The following is a 22586-nucleotide window of genomic DNA, read 5'->3' as shown; positions in this document are numbered from 1 at the left end:
CAAGCAACAGTAAACATTACAGTACAATACAATAGCTAGTTTCTTGTAGTTATCCATTTGTCTAGACATGCCCTGGTTCTGTGAACTCATGCTCATTTTCAAAACTACAATTATAAATCTTTCTCACATGCAGTCCCAGATCCTTGCATAATTCCTTTGATTTCAGTGGAATTAACACCAGATGGAGATCTGGGCCAAAGATCCAAAAGTATAAAACATTCTTGGCACTAAATAGAGATTTCTCTCAGCTTCGTCCTTGGAGTTTCTCAGTCTGTACCCCTAGCCCCTTAAGGTCTTCTGTAGTTTGCTGAACAGCTAGACCTGGGAAGTAAAATTTGCTTTTATTAGGTCCTTTCTCACTCCTTCCTTTGCTGTCGTAGGCCTTGCCTGCAAACACCTAATTTCTTGCTGATGTTTTGAACTCTTCCTCCAGCATTAACCTACTCTTCAAAGAGGAAGTCACACCTGGCCTAACTCAAATATAAGGTGAATAACATTTTATGTCCAGCTTCCATAGCAGGTGACTGAAAGTGAGAGCTGGTTTAGGGTTTTTCAAATATTTAATTCATCCTGTGTGTTCCATTCACACACAAATACCCAAAATATCTCTTGAAGGACAGAAACCAGCTCTACACAGACAAAGGAATCTTTCCCTTCCAGATGACCAGCCTAGTAAATTGATGGATATACAAAGCTGGAGATGTTCACACAAGTACAAGTGCAACTATTGTCAGCAAGCCACTAGTTGTAGCGAGGATTTTCAGTGGTTTTAAACAAATCAATGATATTACTCTCTAAGCTCAGTTTTCTTCTAAAGACCTAGTACTAAGATTTTCATATCCAGGAAACATTTCGAGGAAGTTGTGAGTACACTTGAAAGGTTATTGAAAACCTTTTCTGACATAAGGAATAAGCTTTGTAAATTTTCCAAACAGGAAGCAGACTTGGGATAAGAATTCTCTAGTATTTAAACATTTACAGTGTTTTTTAGCTAGCTTTTCAAGTTAGCATCTCAAACTTCTCCACAGATTTTAGTGAGCAATAAGACACAGTTATTTGCTGTGAATTTTATAGTAATTTCTCTCTCTACTGTTTGAACTTGGATGTCTCTATTATAACAACGTGGAACAAAGGAACTGAATTTTTAAATTAAGGTGAGAAAGATGCTTGTTTGATTACACTACAGACAATATGCCATTAATCCAAAAAAACTTTTAAAATACTTTTGCCCTAAAAAGTGCAAGAAATATTAGCTCACTACTACTTCTCCTGTGTTTATAAAAGAATTATGCAGTGACAAATTCAAAGCTCTCAGGCAGAAGGATATAACAAATTATGAAAGAGTTGTGGTTTACCCCCAGCTTTGTTCTTTACAGTTATAATAGATTTTAACACACTGATTTTGCCAAGGTTTCCGTGAATCTTCATTTTTCATCATAAAGCTGAAGATGCCAGTAGAGCAAAAGTTCCACACAAATTCTATTTAGGCTAGGTAGACCGTCAACATTTTCATTAACCATTACTCTGTGTAACTGTCAAGTAAAATAAAACTCAGAAAAGGACAGCAGTCCTGGTGCTTATACTTATCTAAAATATTTATCATCTGGCTATTTAGACAACCATTTCTAACAACAAAAAAAAATTATATTACTTTTTCCTAGATATTACAGATCATTCTGACTGCATCTCCCATAATAAGAGTTTATTATTTAAACTGTTAGCCCAGGGGAGTCAGTAAGATGCAAAGTTCTGCACTGAGCTTTAATAAACCTTCAGGGTAGAGGGATTCAGGAGTCATGAGTTCCAGCTGTGTCCCTTGTTATATAAGGCTACAACTAATATTGCTTTTTTGCTTTTAGATCGGAAATACTGGACCCAAAATTAATGAAATAGCATAAGGAAAGATTTAGGAATATTAATGCTCAAATAATTAAATAATTTTCACAAAAAATATATGATCCAACTGCTAGTGTACAAGTGTGGAAGTGTAGTTAATCATTATGCTAGCAAGAGTAAATCCTACTAGCACTTCCAGAGTTTGCTTTCATTCATGTATGTTCTTCTAACCTTTACCCTACCCAACATGTTGCAATTACTTTGCTCCTTCAGCCAAGAGGAGTCCAAACCTTTCGGATGGAAAAGGCATTAAAAAAATAATAATTTTGCCTTCTACAGTGGAATCAGTGATTACCGGTATCCTTTCCCTTTAAAACAGTTTGAACAGCATGAAACATTTTATAAACACATTACATTCAAGTTGCTCTGGTAAAAAAAAATAAAACCACACCATTTTGATATTTTGACTATTTCTAAAGTAACCTACAGTTATTTGCTAAGAAAACAAAACAAAACAAACAAACAAAACCACAAACAAAAAAATACCCACAAAAAGGAGAAAACATCCACAACGCAAAGACTAAGAACATTACATTAATCTGAGTTAAGAACCAGGTCTTCAAAGTGAGAATAAGGTAGACCCAAGAAACAGAAGGGCAGACTTCAAACAGTTCTTTTCACCAATAAAATTTCACTTAAAATAGTCTTCTTCATTGTAAGCATCAACATACCTTTTTACCATGCCTGCCTCCTTTTCAGTCTCCATTTGCTTCTTTCAGTGCCTGGACTGACTATTTCACTTCAATAAAAAAGCAGGAACATGTTGGAAGTGAGAAAATACATAAAAATTGGTCAGATGTGTCACTGTCTCTTGCCACAGACTATCTTGCTACCCCTTACAAAACTTACTCTGTACTACTCACTTTCTCATTACAGACATCAAATAGCAGAAGCTATCAGGCATCAATCCTGAGTCTTATCTCTCTGTCACTCAATAGGTAAGCAGTTTGTTCCTCAGTATTTCCTTTTCTAGCTGGTATACACGCAGATAAATTCTGCTGGGGGGAGGCTGACTGAAACTGCGACAGATTTTACTTAGATTACAGATTTACTTACTTAATTTACTTAGATTTACAGATTTACTTACTAGGTTTTACTTAGTCTCAAACTTCATTCTATCTAAGAATTCTATATTTTTCAATTTTTATTTTTTTTTCTATAAAACACAGAGCTCCAAACTAATCTTAGCAAGCAAACCCCAAGACAGTTCAGATATGAGATTCTGTGACTACACTATGTCATCACAGACCTTCAAACCTCAGAAAATGTCATTTCTCAGGTAGCTGGAAAGGAAGGATTTGTCTAGTAAGTTTCAATATGCCTTCCTACTTTTCTATATTTACTTTGTGTTTTATTATATTCATACTTTGCTGGCTTCCAAGCTTCTAGCCTTTTTCTCCCTGTTGCTGAAGAAGATGCAGAGTCTTTGTACCTTCTTCCAATTAAAGAAACTGATAAATGGGTTTAATTTCATTTTAGAGCTGATCCCTACTAGAATCTTAGCAGAAATTTGGGCAACTAGAGCATCTATTTGATCGAGACATTGAAAAAAGCCACATGAAAAAGCTTTCTTGTGTTACATTTCAGACCTTGCAGTAGGTAATGCAAATTTCACCTGTGTATTATGCTGTATCTTGTCTAGTTTACCTCATAGGTTCCTCCACACACAGATCAAACTTTCTTTTTTCCCCTTGGCATATGCTAATATGTACTTGGGCAACATCAACTTTCCAAATACATAGTACAGCATTTTTGATGGTCACTGGTTTGTTACAAGTTTGGTACCTTGAGTTCAAACAGTTTTGATTCTAAAAAATCTACCCAATCTTGTGGCCAGAAATAACCATTATTACCCAGCAAAAGCACTTCTTAGTTTTTTTTTAATGTTACCCAATGATCCAACAGGTCAGATCCTTCATCCTAATTCCAATGTAGAAGCCCTAGGCCTCATTTAAAAATCATTCAGAGGTCATTTAGTTAACTTATCATTTCATTCCAAACGTTTGCTTTTCAAGGGTCTATCTCAGGTGCAATTGATGGCTTCGTAACTCTTTTGGGTCATTTTGTCCACCTTAAGAAAGTTTTATTACTGTAAAGATCCTTTAAAAGGCAGTTTTTTGATGAAGCTCTGGGTTAGGTATTTATTTTTTCTGAAAACCTGATTAACTTATTGGTCCAGTTTCTCATTTTCCACAAATTGTCACTTTTAACAGAGTTAAAACACTTCTGTCCATCTAAGAAACTTCTCTATGATCTTGTAAATGGGAAAATTCATCATCAGATTCACCATAATAAAAATAGTAAAACCTTTTCTAGTAAGTATTAAACTACATCAGCAACAAAAAGAACAATATCAGATAATTTTCTGTTGAAAAGTATCAGGTTGCATCATATAACCGCTTCAACCAGGTTTCAATTTCATGTCACAGTTTCTAGGTCAATATCTGTAGTAGTTTAATGTAGATATTTGTGAGAAAATTTGCTACTTGCTTTTTAAAATAATTTTACGAATTGCTGTGCCCCGGGGACAAACCCAAAACCAAACCAATACAACCCAAAAGACAAAAACAAAGAAAGAAAAGGGTTTTTTTTGCCACTTCTACAGCTCCAGATACGTTTTGTGAATGGTAGCAGGCCTAATTCCTACCACAAAGACATTTTCCTATTTTTATCAAGCCTGTACAATCTGTTTTGGACCTCATGAAAATAACATCAATACCTCAACTATTTCGCAGCTACTATTTCTCTGCTTAGAACCCTCACTTTTTGAACAGAAAAAAGAGATTAAAAACACAGTTGATCTGGAGCACCTCATGTAGCCCATAATCAGACCAAATTAGAAACAGACAGCAAAACAACCTGTTTTCTTTCCTTAAGCATAGAGAATCCTAAGAGCAGTAAGGCAAAAGAGATGTGCAAGTTAACCTTTTGGGGAAAAGGCAAGGAAAAGCTTTGAAGACAAGGCAATACACAGAACTGAGAGAATATATGAGACATTATTGACAGGGTCACAGAGTACTATACTAATATGAAAAAATTAACTGGTGCAACAGGACAACCTCTATTTTATATATTTTTCAAGCTCTTTATTCTTAGTGGATTGAGTTGCTTTGAAGGCAGGGGGCAGTGCATAGGAAATGACAGTTCTACCAAGCATACTTGTAGGCACTTAGGTGAACCAAAATGCTGACTCCTAACTAAATGCTGGAGACTCTTAATGCACACTTTGGAAGACAGTTTCTTCCTGCAGACTGCACAATTAGTTTTTTCTCTGAAGAATAAAAGGGCAAGAAAAGAAGAATGAGAAAGTGAATGAAAATGGAAAGAAACAAAAGGTTATCATACAAAGGAGACAGATAATTTTAAAAATATTCTTAGGATCATTAAATTATTCAGGGTTCTTGAAAATGTGGAAGTTAACATATAAAACAAAATGTCCCTGTTCCACTAAAATACCTACCAAACAAAATTTTCATTCTTTGCTTTGGAAGGAAGAAAGAAGTTGCAAAAGAACTTTTCAGGGTCTTCTTTCAATCACCCCAATATTTGTCTTTCTATCATTTCCTTCATTTTATGTATGAAGTAGAACAGAAGGCAAAGTATGTGCCAGAACTAACCGAAACTTAACTTGACTGAAAAGGAGAATTAAAGATAATCCTTTATTATGTAACTGAGTTACACTTAAGGGTCAATTTACCTCCAATGAAAACAGATGTCCAGAAGTGTCTGAAAATTGCTGCCTCAACAAGAATATGCAGCATCTTTCTCATTTCTTCTTATTCTGCCCAGAGTACTGGCATAGTTCCTCCTGTCTACTACTTCAAAATCTGGGACTGTAACAACACACCAGAGGGGAGACGCAAGTGTGGTGGGAATGGGAGGAAGGTAACTACTGTCATTCTCTTCCCATCATAGACCTAATCTGTGAGGGCAAAAGTCATATCCTGTGACAGGCAGTAGGATGTAGCAAAAGGCTGCAGAGATGATGACACTTGAGTTCCCAGCTCTGCTTTCTTCCACTTTCCTTGTTATGGAGTCAAGGAAACAATTGGAAGACACAAGCACTGCAGAACACCCTGTGATCTCACCTGAGCCCTAATAAGTTGGTGTGCTAGAACATTATTTTTTGTTCTTTTTCCGAGTCAGTTAGGCACTAAAGAAATGTTTCAGAGATATTGTCTGTATAAATTCATCAACCTGTTCAGAATAAAAAAAGTGACCAGGGAAAAAAGCAGCCAGAAGAAAAAGAAGTACTGCCTCATCAACAGAGTAGTTCAGTGTTTTAGATCTTTGCTGCTGGGGCACTACCAAAATTCATTCCTTTCACTGACCTGTGGTGACAAGGTCCAAGCTTCCTACTGCGCTGAAAAGTGTCTGAGCTGCTGGAGTAGTGCTCATCTCTTCTCTACACTTTCTGAAGTGACTGTCCTTCTTGGGACATAATTTACCACTAAGAGAACATCTCTTTCAGTCACTCCTCTCCTACTGTTTTTCCTGTGAGAAAAAATATCGCTTCAGAGAGGATTGCTGATATCTCATGGATTTATTGTTTATGCCAAAGAGAAAATCAACAAGAGATGGAGAGCACCCTTGGCATAGACTATGCAATGGCCTGACTTCTAGGGCATTCTTTAGGGAGTTAAAATCTGCTCAGACAGAAGGAACTTGGCTCTCCAACAATCTGGCTAAAAGCCCTAAAGACAGGGTTTCCACAAGAAATTATCCTGAATTCTCTAATAGTATTTTAAAACTCTTTCATTTCTTTTCTTTTCAAATATCCACAAATGAAGTGTTTGCTTTCATATTGAATAGAACAATTTGATGAGACAAACCCAATTTTATTATAATTCTTGGTTTAGTTGCCAAAATTACAAAAACTTTAATTACTTACACAGCCTTGCAATTCAGAAAATACCATTTATAGGTACTACACTAATATCAACTAGATGTGTTGCTTCTTTTCTTGTATCATTTTGATACTGAAAGCAAAAGTTTGACAGTCTCACAGAAGGATTGATGAATCTTTTCCAGCTTTTCAAATTAGCCATGGCAGCATATTGGAAGATTCAACATGCTTCATCAACAAAGAAAGTGATTTTCTAAAGAAGATTATAAGCAGAAACCTGCCAAAATTCAGCATTTTTTCCATGGAGAGATGTCAGTATATCCAATTTGATTATGCTTCTGCCTTTTACAAACTACAGAGAAATAAAAACTTCCAAACATGTAGTGTGTTACACAGCCTTGTCTGCTATTGAGTGGCAATCCACACTAACCAGTTTATTTCTATCAAATTGGAACCATTATTTTTGTTTCCTTACTTATCATACCATGCTAACAGGAAAAAAAGAGCAGAGTCTACATTAACTTATTGCCTATTGGCATTAATTTCTTGTCTTCTTTCATTTCTTTCTGAGAAACCCAAACTTCTGGGTGGGTAAAGCCACCATTTTAGCAATTTAAAGTACTTAAGATGGGAAAATCACAAGGGAGGCAAAAAATGCTTAGACTTTCTTCTTAAATGCTGAAATCTGACACAGCATTATTTTGCCTTTTCCCAAGTTCTATTCCAGAATAAAAAGAATGGGAAAATGATTATTCAGCAAATTATGATCTGTATCATTCACTACATGAGATCTCATGTCATCTGATTCAACATAATTGCATGTTCTCACTATCATGTATATTTATGTCAATTGGAAATGGCTCGTCCCTCCCTAGAATTTACTGGACATTATTAATTATCATCACATAGGAGTAAATCATAAGGGAAGAAAGATATGAACTCATCTGTCCTAAGCCAACCAGCTGAAGTCAAATTAAATCTTAGCAGCTCTAATAGCAAAAACCTGCACAAGTTTTACCTGCTCTTTATGGATCAAATAACATACTGCATAGCTACTTCAAAGCAATCTGAAAATAAAATGGATATAGAGTTAATTAATTAAAGGAGGACCTAATTTATTTGACGATGTTCGCAAAATGGCTTGTCAAGGGGCACCGAGCTGAGGAAAATGTGTATATAGATATAACCTCCAGTTATATACCTCAAAAAGTCAAATAGATCTATTTTCAGACAGCAGCACAAACTATTCATCCAAGTACCATAATTTATGACAGGAATTGATTCAGCTGCCTGTAAATTATGAAATGGAAAATACCTGTTATAGTAAGTAAGTAGTTCAGTGTATTCACTGCGTCTGTGCACTTCCTAAGCACTAACTCTCTTGTACCTGCAAGGTTAAAAAAAAAAAAAAGGGTTTCATGTTAAAGTACTTAATTTCTTTCCCAAATTAGTTCTCTTCTGGAAGATAATGCTCAATAGTTATCAATGTAATACTTTCATTATAATGGAATGGAGAATAACTGCATTAGGTGCAAAAGAGATACGAACTGTAAAGGTCGCTTTCCAGATAATGGGATTCATCAAGGAGACTGAGAAGGTAGTGGGCAAAATTCACAATGAGCATCAATTTCTTTCCATCACTTCAACAATTTCTGGTGGAGAGAAGAAAGTCAGACTCACAAATTCAAAAGAGGTTTTCAGCTGTCAAAGTGAATTTGCTCTATCACTGTATCCTTTGAACAGGCTTTTAGTATGGCTGTGAACAGGAGATGGTAACCAGCAAGGTCTGTATGATGAAAGAAAACTCACGGATTCTTTTGATTTCTCCTAATACATACTCAATTCATTATTTTTACAACGAAAATCAAGTTCTCCACTTCTTTACACAAGTTTCCTTTCCATTAACAACATGAGTATATCTTCCCTGTATTTTACTTTATATAGCTTCTTTCATGTCGTAACATTTTAAGCAGTTGTTATTTGCATTTTATATATGATGAAATTAAAATACAGGAAGGCTAAGGACCATTTTCTGTGTCATGTGAAAGCCTGAACCATCCCAGAGAAGCAAACATTTTGGTTGAAACAAGGTTATTCTCAGATCACCCATGCTGCTTTCCTTGCAAACCAATGAAGCTAGGAGAATGGGAAAATCCACCAATTTTACAGTTTCTTTTTTTGATCAAAATGAACCTGCATGACACTGTCCTTTTTTAACATTGAGAACTGCAGACACAGTAGTCAACTCTCATTTGAATCATACCCACATAATCATTTCTCTTTCTGCCAATACAAAGTCTTAGTCTTGCTCCAAATAAGCTGAGTTTTCATCTGTAATAGGGTTTTCTACTGAGAACTAAGGATAAAATCGCAGATTGTTATTCATTTGATTTTTCCACTTTGCTAGTCAAACTGAGAAGTCTGGAACACACTAGCAGTATTTCCTTATGGTCCCAGCTGGCCTGCTTTCCCACGTCTGTTCTGTATCTCGGCAGATCTTGGTTGGATAGTAGTTGACATTGTCACTTTTCCTAGTCCTAAACTATATAGCATTTTATCACAGTTTTCAATGTGCTAGAGAAGCATAAGAGTCCCTTCTTGTTTTGTGAACATTTTGAGAGACACAAACTCTTTCATCACTATTTTACGTAATTATTAAAACTTTAAAATACATTTTTCCAGAACTACCAGTACGTTTTGCAAGCACCTGAGAAAATAAACTTGTCAATGCACCACAGGAAAAGGGGGATACATTTTAGGATTCTTCTGTGCTTTATGACAGGTGGAAGAGTAGTCAAGAACTGTTAATAGCACCAATCAAGCTCACAGGCTTGATTATATAATGAAAGCAAAGCCTTGGACAAGCCATAAAAAGTGTATTCTAAAAGGTGTTACTGCATTCTAAACCCTACACACTCCTTCTCAGAAGAACAAATTTCTCTGGTGTTATTATGCCTGTTATATTGTGAGACCAATAATTTACCATCTTGATACAAATACAAAAATATATGAAAGGAGCTACTAGATTTTTCTAAGCACATGGTCCGGCACTAGCAAATATCAGATATAATGAAATTCAGAAGTAATGACAGAAGATTCTTCCTTAAAATATATCTATTCTCAGCTATTTCTATTTCCCATAAGATAATTTTCAAACAACTAGAAACTATCTTAGCCACCAAATCATAATAATATAGTAGTTTTAGGGGGTTTTTTAATGCATGGCTAAATGCTACAAGGCAAATGAAATTGCCTTAGAGACACCTGAGACCAAATGCCGAGCAATTTTATGGACACGTGCTGTTAAAATATCCCTGGCTTATATGCCAAGCATTCAACTGCTCTCAATTCTGAAACAGAATGGACTAAGTATCTGGCTCACATTTTTATTTCTGCAAAAAGTGCTTCCTAACATGACACAAGACAAAGGGGTGCCCTTGGCATTTCATGTTAATGCTGATCGACAGTTAACAGTTTTCCATGAACCTCACAGAGAGGAGAGTTGCTGGTTGTCATGAGAATTGCAGTCTGATTGTCACCTGGCAGCATATGCAGACTAGTCACATGGACTCTTAGAGAAAGGCTTTGCACATGTCAAAGTTACTTTCTTTTTCAGGAGTCTTCAGTGTATCAGATATTCATATATTCATGAAGTACTACTCATGCCTAACTCAAGAGAGCTGGTGATGCAGCGAAATATTTCAAATTAGTATGAAAACTTTAAAATTTTTCTAAACTCCCCAACTGGAACAAAACCCCTAAAAATCTTTATTTTTTACAAAGTATTGGTGAGGGATTTTCACTAAGTCAATTTGTTGTTGGTGTTGGGCCGGGAGCACTCACTTTGTATTTAATTTCTCTTCATACAAAAGCTAATACAGTATTTGAATGCTTTGGTGTGTTCAGAATAGCTTTGTTATGGACTGAAATCCACCTGGATTCTGCTTGAAATGGAAAGTCAACTTAGTGGATTAGTTGAGAAAGTAATGAAAACCTCTATAAATCAGTAGTCAGTAGACTATCTAACAGATCATAGGAGCTTTTTGATCCATTTCTAATTCATTAAAGCTACAGTAAATCCCACTGAATTCTGCTACGGTTATCTCTATGTAAACTCTGGTGAATTAGAGAAAATTAGTAAAAAAAGTTTCCAGAAAGAGAGACCTACAAAATGCTAACATATTTTGTTACTGCATTTTCCCAAAATCAACAAGAGATGGAGGGGAAGAGTTCTTTCACTTACCTAACAGTGTGCTTAAGCACAGGCAGCTGTTACGAAGACTGATAAATGAAAATTAGTCGGTACACAAATTTGTCTGAATATTTATTCCCATATAAAACATGTCTGACTATTCTAAATACAGCCAGGCCCTATTAAAACAAAAATCCATGGTCCAAAGCCCATTTAAATCAATGGCTATTAGATAAGGCCACAAGCAGGGAAAATCCCTACAGAAAACTGGGAGTTCTGCCTGCATAAATTCCCCTTGGAAGCTGCTAGTGATTTTTCTTCTTTCATTTCTTCATAAATATTTTATAAATAAAACTCACTGAACTTAGAACTTGTACAGATAACGTTATGCAACACTTTTATTAGGATCTTGCTGGTCTTAGCAGACCTTTCTTTTACATATTTTTATGTCACTTCAAGAGCAATCTGAAGATAGAATCTCCTTTTGGAAGCAAATGCTGTGGTTTATCTTGACACTGTCACTATCAGAAGGTATAGAAAGAACTGTTAATTTAAGTTAATTTATCCATTAAGATGTCAATCTAAGTACATTTTAACCCACTTTCTGACAGAAGAAAGTAGCCTTTCAGAGTTCACTAAAATGGAACACTTTTTCCTGTTTCCACGCACAAAGAAACATAATACACTAAGCATGCTTTTTAGCCAAGTTTAGTAAGTGTACTGGGAGATTCTGTTAAATGTCGTTTGAAATGTCTGCCTCAGAATGAGAATGGTTTTTCAGGGCTAATATTGCAGCCTTCCACCAGACACTGTGCAATTAATGGCACACAAAAGTAAACTGATAAACAGGCTTCTGTCATCTCAATGCATTTTTTTCATGTCACAGAGACCCAAGTGCTATTTTTGGATAAAAAGATATTTTAAATTTCTTTATGAATTGTGGATTTATAAAATGTCACCAGGAGATGCTTATACTGAGAGATTTAGCAAAAAATTATTTTAGGCATTACCTAGTTAATTGTCAGTGATTCCCATGTAACCATTTCCTTTATCTACACAATTAGAGCTTTCTGAAAATAGTTTGAAATATTAGTTTCACTGTTATGAAACCACAGCTCTTTTTATATAATTTTTCCATCCACTTCTGAAAAATACAGTCTTTAACAAACATGAGAAATTATGCCACACACCAAAAAATTGAAAAAATATAGAAATCGTATGAAAAAGCTAGAAAATGTGTTAATTGAGTAATAAATAAATGCAATACAAAGCTGCACAGTGACAAGGAAAAATAAATACATAATATCCAGACCTTTAGTAGGCCTTATTCTACCTCCTAGGTCAAGTCCTGGTGCTGATAACATGTAGGCAAGACAAAGTGGAAGGGGGAAAAATTTTAGCATATGATGCTATAACTATTTCAAAGCCATTGGTTATCCCCAAAAATCAGATTACTGATCATGCAAGGGGCATTTATAGGCAGTATTTTTTGGCAAAACACCCCACAAAACTTAACTGTGTCTGAGACAGAGAGAAGAGCAAGAGACTAAGGAAATATGAAAAACAAATGGCAAATGAATGATAGAGGAAAATAGTGAGAAAGAGCATATGAACCCCTTTCCACCTCTAAGGAAAATATTTGTATTTCTGCTTTCTACTGCATTAATTCCTAGGATGGTCTAATGGAAGAGTTGAGCTTAACTTTTCTATACTGGTCATGCATAGGCACAAATTACACTCTAAATACGAAAAATCAGCTTGAAAATTTACAGTACTGCTCTGTGCAGGATTCACAGATTTTATCAATGGTGCAAATATATGAATATACTACAATTATGCACTATTAAAAACCTTTTTTTGTTCTTTTCCTTCAGGATTGTTTTTGTTTTAAAAAGGAGCTTAAAAATGCAAGCTGTTCATATTGTTTTAAACTGGAGGTGAATACTCAATGAGAATATGGTTATGTTCTAAACTCTTTGCACCCCTCTATAGCAGAGAGGGATGGAAAATTATGGTCTCAGCCTATCTGAGCATAAGCAGCTTACTTGCAAGCCTTTTTGATATTCTCCCACTCAGGACAAGATAGATTACACTCAAAGTTTGAACCATCAAAGGCATTAAAACTATGCCAAATTTGTCTAGGTTTCAGGAACTCTGAAATTCCCCTTTTTTTTATCCAAGTAAGATTTCCAGAAGGAAAAGGAAATTGTATGTCTAGGGTAAATTTGATACACAGCAGTTTTAATTACATTACCAAAATCTGATGCACATGTGATTTCAATTACCCATTGGAATGCAATTTTCAATCTTACTTCTGTCCCTCTTTGTTCTACTGAGTTAATGGATGAAAGTATCATAACAAGGGTGTTACTTTTCACACAGCCTATATAAACTCACATCCCAGACTTCAGATGCATCACAAGTGTTCACTTTTCAAATCTAAGTTTCAAATATAAGTTAAAGATAAATTAATGCCATTTGCTTTGGGGAACAGTGAGGATATCTGGACCCACAAGAGAAAGAATGAAATTTATAAGCAACCATATTCACTCAGATAGGTCAGTCACAAAGCTGATTAAACAAAGTTCATTGTCAGTGCATGAGAGATCACTCAAATCCTATCAATATTGCTGCTACCATCATCTTTTGGTACCTGCACATCAGTTACAAACACTGTGACTAATTTATAGAGACAGAATGAATATTCACTGCAAACTGTGAATATTCCTCGTTGTTCACTTTGTGTTTGGTAACATACATCTTGACACAGACGAATATAGACTCTACACAGTAAGCAAAGCAACCATGCTTATAGTCAAGGGAATTGGCCTTATACTCTAGCTTTTGGGTTATTATAAAATGTGTCAGAAAGGTTAATCCAATTCCACACTATAGGATTCCCTCAAGACTCAAAAGCAGAACTTAAAAATGTATAATCTGGTCTCCTGTGTCTGTTAATCCCTTGCACCAATGATTAGTTCCTGTTCGGGTTAGCAAATAAAAAAAAGATTAAATGAAGGTTAAAGGTTCTCTAAGCTTGTTTCATTTTTTTATTATTATTATTAATAAATCATTATGCTAACAAAACTTAAGAAGGGTTTTAGAGCAGCAACTTGAATTCTCCTTCTTACGATGAAATAATGTGATACTTGGATACATAAAATGCATTAGGCACAGTTTCAAATAAAGTCAAAGCTGGTAGGTTACAAAGGTCAAACAAATCAAGCTTTCTTTTAGATTTGCATCACCATCTAAACCCAATAACATGCTTCTTAATTGAATAGTAAGCACTGTCAGTCAACCTCAGCCAAAGCGGCTCTGGTTATGTAATGGCTTTCAATTGTGATTATTTCAGTGTAGCATATGGAATATTTCACATCACACGTTGCTAGCTTTGCTACTGCTGACATCTTAATCTGAAGTGGAAGCTGTTTAAAGTCCTCTGATCTCTAAATTGTTCTAAAATATGAGCTATTTAAATATGTATTTTCCAGCAATTATTGCTTATCAGTAGCAACAGCCAACCATTTTTTTGCATCATCTGTAAGTTTATGGAAAAGTAATTTTGCCAAAAATTTAGTCTGAAAATCCACTCCTCTTGTTTTCCATCTTTTAGGGCTGTTATACTATATTTCTGGCTCAATAAATGAACAACTTCTGTTCTGAACATTTATGGAGTGACTTTTGTAAGACATTCATCTCTCAAAGCTCTGAAGAGCTACCTACAGGAATAGGTAAGAATATTTTTGTTATGCATATTGATCTGCACACCTATCCTTCTACATAAAGTCAAAGCCACATGTAAACATATACACAAATTGACAATATGCAAAATTATTGTATCATTACAGGGAGATTTTCTATTTAATTGTATGTTTCCCCAGTATTCAAATTTTGGGCTGGATGGAAAAAGTACCTTTATGTTGCACAGTACCTGATAAATCGTGAGCACTATCAGCAAAGACAAGGTAATAGAGATTACAGTAGTAATTCCAGTAGGAATTACGGTTGTAATTCTGCCAGTTCTGCTGCATCAGTGCATTATAATTCCCAGAAGGAGCAACTGGGTAATTTCTTTCCCAAGGAAAAAAAAGGAAATATCCTGGCATAAACTACAAGCCAAGGTCTGTTTTCATACTTTGATATTTGCATATCATTTGACCGATACCTGATGTATGACAGCTACTACAAATCATCCATGAAGGGGAATATGTAAAAGTGCACTTTAAATTATACAAACCATACATTTCTATTCATGCATGATTCTTTATTTTAGAAATATCTTATCACTTCAGTGCAGTGGTTTGGTTTTTTTGTTTTTTATTTAATGATGATAGGTGAGGTATGTGACAGAGAATGAAGCATTTGATGCTCCACATAAAGGATTACTGAAATGATGTGCATATCTCTTTCTTAGAGATATTTATAAAAGCCAAGCACTCCTATACTTTTATTTTCTATGGCTCGATTTTAAAAATGTGCACAGCAGCAGGGAAATTGTCCAAAAGCTCAACTGTACTGGAATGCTTTTTATGTAAACTCTGCCATCAAAATGCATAGACTCACAAGGAACTGTGAGCTGATGAAAACAGGAACCACCAATATATGAATGGTTTCGTTTACCTGTATACTCTGTGGAGCTGGAAGCTGGTCTTCTGCTCTTTCTGAGAGCGGGAAATAATATCATTCTCTCTGTAATTTCCTCCCCTTAACTCATTCTAGCAGAGACTTTAAAGAAAAACAATCTGTTAAGGGCATAATGTTCACAAATCAATCAAAAAAAAAATCAGATACTAGTCTCATTTCATTCAACAAACGTTTTGCCAATGGCAGCAGCTGAAGCAGGGTATGAGTCAAAGATTGTAAAATGCTAATCTGCCATGCAGTCTACTCCATCATATGAAAAACCTGCAGTGTCCAAAAGGAATAAAACTATGGCTGTAAGGAATACAAAGAACATATGACCATCAGCTCTGCAAACAATACTCATTTGTGTGTGTCATTGAAAAGAGTGCAAGTACTTCCCTTCTTACATATGCAGAAGAGCAAGCAAGAACTAAGGTCCTGAATCAAAATGCTGATCTTACTTGTAAATTTCCTGCTTTTGTCACTAAAAAAATTTTAGTCTTAAGTTTCTAATTAAAAAGAAAATTTGATTTGCTAGCAAACAGTAATATGCAACATAACTGATTTCTTCCTGATTCACTACAGAGTATTCTGAGAATACAAATTGACTTTTTTTTAACCTTAACTTTAATGGTACACCAGCTTTCCAAATAGCATGAAATTCCAGTCTTTCAATCACTTTTCACTGAAAACAGTATTTTTCAAAAAAATTCATTGTCTTTCCCCATTTTAAGACTGAACGCCAATACTTTGTCCTTGCTCTGTAAAAGCTGCAAAGTGTATCATTCTTTGCAGCTGAGGTTTTTCTTAGAGTTACTTCATGCCTCTTCAGTATCTCAGCACAATCTGTCTCTACTCTGTGAAAGAACACTTGCACTTCTGCAGAAATGCCTACGTATGATTTGAAAAAATCTCAGCTGTTCACTCCTCAGAAAGCAATTTTCTTTATCCATGAGCAAACATATTTCATCAGTTTTGGAGGGTTTTGATCATTGTTATTAATTCAAGGCAAATGTCAAACAATGATACTTATACTCCAGGGCCAGCACATTTCAATGCAAACTTGATGTGTGTTATTGTGCTGGGTGCAGGTGCAGTGACTGCAGAGGCACCTTTATGGGAGAGGCTGTGCCTGCCCTGGGCTGGACCCAGCGTATTCCAGCAGCTCCAGCTGACCCACCACAGGGCACAGCTGAGCCTCGCAGCCAAGGCGATGCTGTCTCTGGGAAAGTGCATTTAGCACAGAGAAAAAATGTGCACGGGGTGACAAAACAAGAAAACAAGTGTGAGAAACAACACTGCAGACACTAAGGTCAGAGAAAAAAAGGAGGAGAGAAGGTGCTTCAGGCAGTGATTCGCCTGTAGTCCATGGGGAGGACCCATGCTGGAGCAGAGAAACAATGAGGCAAAGAAGGACTAGAGATGATATGTTATGGATGGACTACAACCCCCTTCCCCCACATCCCATATCCCCCCTTTTTCTTTTTTACCATCTAAATCTCTTTTAATCAGTGATAAATTAAATTAATTTTCTCCAAGTTTGGAGAAGTTGCCTAGTTTGCCCATGACAATAACTGATGAATGACCTCCCTGTCTTTACACACAAACTTTTCCATCTTACTGTTTCACCCCGTCCTGCTGAGGAGGGGGGAGGAAAAAACATCTGGGTGGGGGCATCTGTTAGCCAGCCAAAATCAATTCATCACCATTACGCATCAATAAAAGTAGATAAGACACAATCTTAGGCACCCAACCTGATCTTCAACTTCATTTTAATACCTTTGCTAATTTTGTCCAATTTCAGAAGAAGAAAATAAAATTATGTCAGTATCTGCCACTTAAGCAGAATTACAAATTGAAATGGAAATTTCATCAACTTCATTATTTTCCCTCCAAAAAAATTTGTAAAAACAAAAACTATACAACTGTCAGTTTTTCATCTCACTTTCCTCTTTTCCAAGCCTATGTGAAGACACCTATGCATCTGTGACCTGTTATTAAACCCAGGCTATTTCAGAGCAAGGATGGAGGGCATTAGGCAGCCCTGCCTACCACCCCTTGTCACTTGTGCTAGTGGAGAATCAGCAGCACTGTCTCTGATTGTGGCAAATGTATCAAGAAAGGGAGTTTAGACACAGACCATCCAAGCCATCTGCTGGCAGCACAGATATTTTGTGCCCTCTGTGGATTATCTCTCTAGTGAGGGCATGGCCACCCTTCATTTCCCAAATCAAGTAAACCTGCAGGTCATGATGAGCTGAGAGGCAATCTAGCAACTATTACTTTCATGTTTTTTCCTAGATGAGCAAGTTTCAGCTCACTGTGGAAAACTAAGCTTAGAGTTTTGGCTGCAAGGCAGTTACATTAGACCTCATGGCATTTGAAAGTCCTGCTGAACCACACCTACCACCTCTACGTATGATTAAAAAGAGCTTGGATGCACTTGAAAATAGATTTGCTTACCTACAGCAATTGTGGTAAGAGCAATAGAGTATTTTCATGTTGAATCAAGCAAAGTCCATAGACCAGAAAACAGTATTGAACAGTGTTACCTGAAAGTATTGCATTTCATACTGCCAGGTCATAAATTTTAGGCACATTTTCCCAATCCATCATTTTGCAAACAAGATTTTGTTAACAACTTGCAGCCAATTGCTTATGTAAGACTTAACAATCATAAATATCTTCCTAACTGTGCAACAGAGGGGAATCCACATTAACAAACCCTGCTCTGCATGGAGCATTCTGATATTCAATCAGATGAATTAGCAGTTCAAAAAAGTTCACAAGAAGACAGATGGCAGTCAGTTAAAATTGCCTTATCACATTACAGTCTCACAAACCTGTCTGTTGCATTCAGCCGATGTATGGCTGCAGGACTTTCAGTGGAACTCTCTTTTCAGAAAAAAACTCTTTCTGAATCTTTATTAGTAGATTCTGACTTTTACCAGCAGATTTTCTGTCATATGTGAAAATATATATTAGAACCTTCTTTCATTTCCTCTATGTTTTTAATCACTTGTCCTTTTCCTGCTTCTTTTCTTCATGCTTTTATTTACCATATTTTCCTGTCTGCTTTTTAATAGGAGAAAATTAGGTGAGTGGAGGTAATTCCAGAATGAAGTGGAGAAAAAGGTAAAAACAGAAGTGATAATCAATATATGTTTATTTTTTTCCTACCTGAAGATGAGAAATTAGTTATTGCAGCTGCTCATGAGTGTTTCCCATCTTTTTTTTTTCAACACACAGAGTTCAGATTTTTCCCAGATCATAGCTACATAGCTTAGTATGATTCTCCACTCAATGAATTGAATGTGACTACTACTAAACATGTATGAGATCAAGTAGATATTGTCAGATTGTCGTCAAACAACTGTAGACAAAAGGTTAGATAATGATTAAACTTGAATTCAGTGTTTTCTGAATTTAAGATGCAATATTAAAATAAGTTTAGGTTTGGGGGGGGGCGGTGAGTTGACAGAGTTGGAGTAATTTCATTTGTTGAGGGTTTATTTCCTTTTTTTGTTTTGGGTGGGATTTTTAGGGGAAGGGAAAGAGAAGGGAAAGGGAAAGGGTGAAAGGAGGAAGGGAGGAAGGGAGAGAGAAAGGGAGAGAGAAAGGGAGAGAGAAAGGGAGAGGGAAAGGGAGGGAGGAGGGGAGGAGGGAAGGAGGGAAGGAAGGAGGGAGGGAGGGAGGGAGGGAAATTAGTGTAGGGGGGAGGGTCTAGGTTTTATAGAGATTTACAATTTTTGTTCTGTAAGTTTCTCTCTTTTTCCTTTTAAGGAATTAAATCATCAGCAGATGACAGGTTACTCCCCAAAAGCACCTAACATGTTGCCAGCAGCTGTGTTGGAGAGCAGATTTGCAGGAAGAGAAGGGCAGAGAAAGAAACAGAAAATTAAACAGGAAAAGGAAAAAATAAAAAGAAAAAAAAAAAAGGAAAAAAGAAAAAAATATGAGAGAGAGAAGTAATGAGATGATTTTGTCTGTTAGTATGAGGCTAGGAAAGCCCTGTTCTTTTACAAAGTGTTTATGATTAGTTAGTTAGCAGAAAGAAGGTTAAATGTTTGATGTACTTACTCTATCAAGCTCTTCATCAGGGAGCATCTCAACAAAAGATTAAACAGACTGCTTTAAAGCAGAACATACATTCACCCTCTTTAGTTTATTTAAGGAAATTAATATCATTCTTACTTTCCAAAAGGAAGTTTTCTCATTTGTTGTCTCACAGACCTTTCCTCATGCATATCAGTAACTTCTCAGTTTATCTTTCCATGTAAATGGATATCCTTTTTATTGTTAAAACATATGAATTTCCCTGTTACAGAGATTATCTTGTGCTTACATAAACATGTAATGTGTGGAGACTACTATTCATATGCCTGCATACACACCCACACAGACACAAACAAAACCACAGAGGACCAACCCTGAATCAGAGAGACTGAGAGAGCCAAATCCATGGATAGATGAAGATACACTATCATCTTGACACTTATGATGATAATACCCAATTGCACTGGAGTTAAACAACTGAAAATATCACTGATGTAATTTTCAGTCTACATCTAAACCACAAGTTATGGAACCTGTGATACAGACAGGAGGGACTCTACCCACTAGGACAGCATGGGAAGCATGATATCTGCAACAGCTAGAAAACTGCAGTCTTAATGAAAAGAAATTCACTGTAATCTAGGGTTTGCTTTTTGTCTGGAGTTTTTGTTTGTTAGAATTTTTAATGTGGGTTTTCTTAGGGTTTGGAAGTGTAGGGTTTTGGTTTTTTTTCATTCATGAGAAACAAATGGACTGCAAATACAGAGATTTTGTCCAATACTGTCACATCATTCTCTTTGATGGTGCAGGAGAAATGGGATAGAGATTTATGACTTCATGAACAGCACATTCTTGTATTACATGCCACATACTAATTTATTGTTTATTGTACTCAAATGTGAAATATCTTTTAATACAGCTATATATGTGAATGCACATGTTTTTTTCTTTGTGTCTACATTTTTATACAAATGCACATACACGGACAAAAACATGAGTTTAAAATCATGTTTGAGTTTAAAATCATGTGTTGATTTTCAATTATTAATAAAGGAAGTAACAATGCCTCATTATTTTCAAAACCATACTATTCCTGTAAGTATACAGTGTTTCTCTGATTTATGTATTTCTGAATAAGTTGGCTCTTCAGGGAACCAGAAGGGTCTTGCAGAGACATTTTTCTTTTCTTCCCTCACACACATAAAATTGTGAGTTTCACAAAGGAGCATCTCTGTATTTTTTCAATTAAAAAACACCCTGAATGTATTTATTTGATGCAGATTTTATGGAGTAACTGTCTTTACACTGTACTGAAAATATCTGCTACAAGCAGCAACAGTATTATCTTCCATTAAAAACAAGACAGACAAAAATAGAAATTAAAATAAACAAAACAAAACAAATCCTACACATTCAGATGTCATAACTGCCATATATTCCATGCTATTGATAATCCACTGACTTCCTCTTCCTTTAGGAGAGAAGTTTCCTTTGTAAATATTTTTTTTTAATTTTCATCTTGTAGTATAAATACAGGAGATATATATATATATATGTATCCTTGCATACAGGATCTTATCATCTCAACTAACAAAGAAAAAAGCCATCCAAAAACAATGGGAACTTAACCAACATGGTAAGCAAAATGATCATATAATATTGCATTCAGTCCTAGTGTAAAGTTACAAAGGAAGTACCTTAGCAGGCTTTACTATTACATATTAATTTTCTAAAGAAAATATGGTTTTCTGAAGTATGTAATCTGATTTTAAAAGGGCTAAATGCAGTAAGTTTTTTTAGAGTCAGTTTTAAAATATGCCCATTTTTGCAAAAATTTATATTGATTAATTAGAAATTCAATTTAATATTAACTTGATATGGAAAACAGAATTTCTTGATTAGGAATTGTTCCACTCTTTTGTTTATAACTTAGTCATCTATCATACACAAAAGAACTGTGAGCTTTTATTTTACAAATATGTAATGCTTTTATTTGCAGTGTGCTGCTGCCTGCCCTCAGACAGTGATCAGAAAATGCTCACATTTCCATGTCTAGCACAGATTGTGGATCTCTTGCTCCTGTGGAAGCAGGAGAGGGAAACAAAAAAACAGGATCTATATGTGGGTACTCTCTGGTGAGGCTAATAAATCCACACAGAGAAAGGATTATGTAGCCATAAAATTCATGACTCTGTAATTCCTTCACCATGCTTCTACACCCTCCTCACCCTCATGCACTCACACCCCTGCTACGCCATGGCCACACAGTTTTCATAGGATAATGGTAACAATTCGCTTCCCATGGCAGACATGTGGGATTCTTGGAGGTGCATAGAACAGCTCCAAGCAGGATGTCAGGCAGCTACAGCCATCAAAGACCTTTCTCCTCCACCTTGTCAAACTGTCCACCAAAGGCAGCTCAGTGCTGTTGCACTGTGCTTCTCCTCACCCCTGAGCTTGCAGGTCATCCTGCTGCAGAGTCTGTGCCCAGAAATGGAGTAACAAATTAAGGAATTGTTACACGGTTAGTGAAATGGCAGTAATTGCCAGAAAAATTAAAGGCAACAAAGGCCACAGAGTCAGAGGCACTGTCTACATGCCCAAAATATAAAATCCAGCAAGAAGCATGTATAAATGAGACTCAATTACCTCTCAAGACATCCCCCTTTTAATGCAGCAACCCTGCATGTGCAGTTGAATGATGTTCCATCAAAGATTACAACCATATGTTATCATACAGCTGGGTATACTCTCATATGCTGCTTTTGCAATTTCCCTGTTTTAAAAGAAGATACACCAACAGTGTGATGGATAGCCTGAAGTGATGGGTAACTGAGAGTAACAAATAACATGTGAAAACCAACAAAATACTTTTGAAATATTCCAGTTCTGAGATTCTGATGTTTTATTTGTACTGCAAAAGCACATTGGGGATATCTAAAGAGGGAAGTTTCTTCCTACATTCCATGT

This window comes from Poecile atricapillus, chromosome Z (assembly GCF_030490865.1).
Source record: "Poecile atricapillus isolate bPoeAtr1 chromosome Z, bPoeAtr1.hap1, whole genome shotgun sequence".
Classification (NCBI taxonomy): domain Eukaryota; kingdom Metazoa; phylum Chordata; class Aves; order Passeriformes; family Paridae; genus Poecile; species Poecile atricapillus.
Note: the sequence above shows the minus strand (reverse complement) of the source record.